We start from the raw sequence: 5,506 nt of genomic DNA on the forward strand, positions 1-5,506 counted from the left end.
GACAGCAGTCTAGCAGCAAGTATCTGACTTCCCCCCACATAGGCACCAACTCCATGGTACCTAACAACAACAACAACAACAAGGTACTGCCCCATGTATAAAGAATTTGGCCCAATCCCTCCCCTCACAGTGCTCAGACTTGATGAGACACCAGCCCATCAGTATAGCTGCCTGGAAGGGCCCAAGTCTTTAGAAACAGACCAGCCTTGGTTTATAGACTCACACTGCCACTGAAGAGTTGGGTGCTTGGAGGCGAACCTCTGAGGACTCCCCAGCCCCATGCATACAAATATAGCTAATGTTTAGGATGTTTGAAAATCAAATGAGACTTGGTAGTACAGGGCAGATGTTGTTACCAGTACAAATCCTCTCTGTCATCCTGACTGTTGAGACTCCTATGGTGCCACTGAGTCCATTCTGATGCATAATGACCCTCCAGGGCTGAGCGGGCCAGAGCCGGTCACTAGACCCATTCTGCAGTCACCTGGTGGGAGTGCACTGCCGAACCTGTGGTTAGCAACTGAATGCTTAACTGCTGTGGATAAGGATTGTGTGAGTTCAAAAGACTGCTCTCAGCTGGAGTTGGAGCGGGACATGAGGGGAGAAGGCAGTCGTGTGCATTTGTCCGGTTTTCCTAGCAATCCAGCATCTCAGTCACCTGCCAGCATTTGGGGAATTTCCATCACGTGGGCCTTCCTGGGACGCCAGCCGCCGCCTGCCTCAAAGGCCTGCTTCTCATCTGCCCAGACATCTCAGGCTGTGTGGGTGGAGGCAAAAGACTTAAGTTCTGCCAATTGGATCCTCCAACCGGGGCTTTGAATCTGGAGCAAGCCATAGAGAAGCAGGGGCAATTACAAATGCAGTGCATGTAGTCACAGCAGTGGGGGTGGAGGTGGAGCCAGCAGAGCCCTCCTGTGTCTGGAGGGACTGCCCGGGGGCCTGGGGAGGGTTTGTCACCGCAAGAGGCTGAGGCCAGCAGGCTCTCCTAGAAGGGCTGTGGCCCCACCTTGACCACCGGCTTCCCAGGGTGACTGCCTGACTTGTCAGCCCCAGCATTGGTTTTGCACTCTGCATTTGTGTTGCTTGGGTTTTAATTTGCCGGTGCTCAGCTTCCGCTGTTGACAAGGGCCCTGATGCAGCCCGAGGAGTAAGGCTCTAACTGGGTGCAAGAAGAGGCAGGTTAGACCAAGCCACCCCGGAATCTCCCACAGCCCCGTCTTTCTTTTGCTGACTTTTCAGCATGCATGTGTCTAGCACTTACCAAGCCTGGGCTACTTTATTAAGAATAGGACTAAAAAGAGGCTTACGTGTCTAGCACTTACCAAGCCTGGGCTACTTTATTAAGAATAGGACTACAAAGAGGCTTACGTGTCTAGCACTTACCAAGCCTGGGCTACTTTATTAAGAATAGGACTACAGTATGAGGCCCTGATAAAGTGATCATTAAAAAACAAACAGGACTACAAAGAGGCTTACATCAAGGGCTCTGTACTCGAGATGAAAATCCAGTTGCGAATTAGGCAAATGACAAGTAGGGAGAAATGCGCCCCCAAAGCAGACAAAGGGATAATTTCCTTTATTCACACAGGGTTCCAACCAACTAATAAGAAAAGACAAATAACCCGGTGTTTAAGAAATGGGCGCAGGGCACACACTGGCTTTCGCTCCCGACCAGAGGGCGATAGATGGCAGCCGCAACAAAGCTCATTGTCTCGCCTGTCAGAGGACTGACGGGGATCAGAAAGTTCCTCCATTGTCCGGCCGGGCTGTGGGCACAGGCATGTCAGACACTGACAGTGGGAGGGTCATGAGGTGCAGCCTTTACAGACCCAGACTGCAGTATGGAGCACCTCAAAGGGAAGCTGCATAGGGAGTCTCGGTCTCAGGGTTCTTGATTAGGTCCATGTGCCAAGAAGCATGTTCCATGGGAGCAGCATTCTTGTGAATAGCACCGGATTGGGAACAACCCAAATAGCCATTTAGTGCAGCCCAGATAAATCCATGATAGAATACTACATAGTTAGCAAAGAGAAGGAGATATACCCCGACCCCCCAATCTATTGATAGGGACCATCTTAGAGTGACTGCTCAGCTTAAAAACACAAAGTCTACGGAAACTGGCACCCTCATACAGTGTACACCTGTACACCCACGGTGGAAAGCAATATGTCGCTACCTTGAACAAATGGGAATGGAAATTCCATATGATCCAGCAATCCCTCTACTGGGTATGTATCCTAAAGTAAGAGTTGTAATGGGGCCAGACACATGCGCACCCATGTTCAGTGCAGCACAGTTCACCACAGCAGGAAGATGGAAACAACCCAAATGTCCATCAGTGGGAGAATGAATAAAGAAACCTTCACACATGTGTTAGTCTGGGCAGACTAGAGAAACAAACTCATGGGCACACATATGTGTATAAGACAGAGATTATACACAAGAGCAATGGAACCTCGAGGAAACCATGCCAGCCCAGTCCATATTAAGGCCATAAGTCTGATGTTAGCCCATAAGTCTGACACCAATCCATAAAGTCCTCCTCAGACTCATGCAACACATGCAATGACGCCGAAGGTAGAAGATCACAGGCCAGTGGGTAGACAATCTTTGATTCAGTGTCATTGGAAACATCTCAGGGCTGGCAGGGGTCTCTGTATGGTTTCCCCAGCACCCAGAGCTGCATCAGGTCCATGTGTCTTGTCAGCTGTTATGTCTCCCAGGATGTGAGCAGAGAGTCTCCCACCTCCTAGGAGGAAAATCAGGATTTCCTAGAATTCTCAGAAGGCCATGCCCACACAGAAGCCTCAATGGCTAGACTCCACCCATACCTCTTTGACAGGCTAGACTCCACCCCTACACTCTTAATCCTTAAAATGACAATTATGTAACTACCACAGCACATGACACACAATGGAATACCATACATCACTAAAAACAAAACAAAACGGTGAAACCACAAAGCACCTCGTGGCATGGATGAGCTTGGAGACCATTATACTGAGTGAAATCAGCCAATCACCAACGGACAAACTGTATATGAGACCACTGTATTAGTGGGAGAAATAAAAAGACTTTCATTCCCAAAAGAACAGACTTGGAGATTTCCAAGGGCGAAGGGCAAAGGAGTGAAGATAAAACAATGGGCTAGACAGTGGCAGGGTGCTAACCTGGGTGAAATGGAAGGTTGTTCACAAGAGGGAGAAGAGAAACCCAGGAGAGGGGGGAGGGTTGATGAGTATTTGAAACTGTTGAATACAAGGTTGAGGATCTGAAATGGAAACCCCACCTAATTTACAATTTTAAAATGGCACCAATAAATAAAAGTACAAACAAGCACAAAAAAACCAAGGCATATATTAAATGTAACACACACACACACACATATCTGTATCTTATATCAACTTTACCAGGCACAATGTCCTCCTCCAGGGACTTGTCCCTGAGGTAATGTCTCAAGTACTTGAGAGGAACGTCTCACCACCCTCACATCTAAGGAGCATTCTGGCTGCACTTACAGAGGACAGCCTGCCGAGAAATCTGGAGAATATCTTTGAAAGGAAACAGTCACGAGAAATATGTGAACAGTGTTGGCTGCCTAGAAAGGAGGAGAATGCCTAGGACACCGGGCGGGAAGCAGACGGATTCTGTTTGTAAATGTCTCGGCTATCTTTTCCAACGGGAGCCCAAGCGTATGTAGTAACTCTGTTCAGGTACATGCACACATCATGTAGTTTAAATCTAATTAGGGAAAGAGGTCACCGACACAAAGCTTAGTGCTCCTGTACAAGGCAGCCCGTGCCAAAGGCCACGAGTGACAGACACAGGTGGTGGATGCCAGGACCATGGGCGAGAAGGGCCCTGGGTGAGGTGACCAGATTTAAAGCGGGACACCATTGACGGGTGGGGGGGGTTCTTGATTAAAATTTTGGTCTATATGGACCAAATAGACCGTTCCCTAGCTTGTCGTGCATTCTTTCCAAAAATCGGGACTTCTTTAAAACGCCATAACTCCAGACTGTCCCGCCAAAAGCGGGACGTCTGGTCACCTTAGCCCTGGGCTGGATGGGTGCTGGGGGGCGTGACCTACGCTGGAAGGAATGGCAACATTTATATGAGCTGGGGTGGGGGTGGGGCGTTTCAGAAGGAGGGAATGGCGACCAGCACGTTCCTGACATCAGAGGCCAGGGAATAAACTTGTTGGGTGAGATCCGAGGGCAGAGAACTGGAGTCCTGTGCATGCCACGGGAACTAATTGTGGCCTGCCCTTAGAAAGGAGGAGGATGAAAGCATTCCCTGTGCTGAGGGAGTCCCCGGCAGCAGCAGTCAGGCAGGGTGGCCCTCCCAGATGCACCAAGGAGCTCTGGGTCACCACAGCCACACCCAGTCCAACCCAGGCCTGCCAGTGACCCCCGAGCAGCTGTGTAGCCATGGGGTATCACGGATCGGTGAGGAGTTGGCCAGAGAACACCTGCGCAGAGTCTGTCTGCTCAGGGCCCCAGCCCTCCCCATGGTGAAGAGCCTGCCAACTCACAGCCCTCCCTCCTGGCAACCTGCCTCAGGGGCTTGCCTGCCATCTCCTTTGAGAGATCTGGGGCCCGTTCCAGAAGACCTTAACAGACCCAAACCCTGTGACCCCCCAAAAGTCTCTGCCCCTTGTCCAGCTTCAGGAATCGGGTGCAAGTACACACACACACACACACACACACACACACACATGCCCTCCACCCAGCACTTGGGCACAGGAGGTACCCCCTCCCTGCCTTCAGGGTGCCTGAGTCACAGTCTGGGCACCGAGGCACTGGCAGGTCCAGAAGAGGTGGTGTCGGGAGAGGTCAGGAACTTCAATGGCAGGAGGTGTGGGCACTGGAGAAAAGGGGTGGTTAGCAGGAGCAGCATCTCTGGCCCAGGCAGAGCTGGATTTGAATCCCACGCCACCCACTAGCTGAGTCACCTTGGGAAAGTCGCAAACGTCTTAGAGCTGCCCGCCACGCCCACATCTGTGAAACGGGTATTCCTTAGCAAGCTTATTCCACAACCATGGAGTGCATAGTAGGTGTCTGTCTTGAAAGATGCACAGCCAGAGCGCTCCTCAGAAGTGAGGATGACGGGGCTGCATCTGAAGTACTTTGGACATGTCGCCGAGCCCTGGAGAAGGACATGCGGTTGGGTAAAGTGGAGGGGCAGCAGAAACGGGAAAGGCCCTTGCTGGGGTGGATGCGCGCAGTGGCTATGGCGACAGGCGCACACAGCAACAACGGCAGGGATGGCGTGGGACCAGGCGGCCACTCAGTTGTATATATGTGGGGTTGCTAGGAGTTGGAAGCAGCCCAGTGGGCCCGAACGACAAGGGCGACAACAGTGAGAACAGCGCAGGGCAGGCTGGGTGCGAAGTGCAGAACCATGGACAACAGCCAGGGCCTTGTCTCCGAGGAGCTTGCCTTCCCGTGAGTATGAGAGTTCATTGCGACTGAGGGGCCGGCCCCATTACCAACTACGTGGACAC

The sequence above is a fragment of the Echinops telfairi genome, unplaced genomic scaffold, assembly GCF_000313985.2.
Source record: "Echinops telfairi isolate 266 unplaced genomic scaffold, ASM31398v2 ScPeMD7_3;HRSCAF=10, whole genome shotgun sequence".
In the NCBI taxonomy this organism is placed as follows: Eukaryota; Metazoa; Chordata; class Mammalia; order Afrosoricida; family Tenrecidae; genus Echinops; species Echinops telfairi.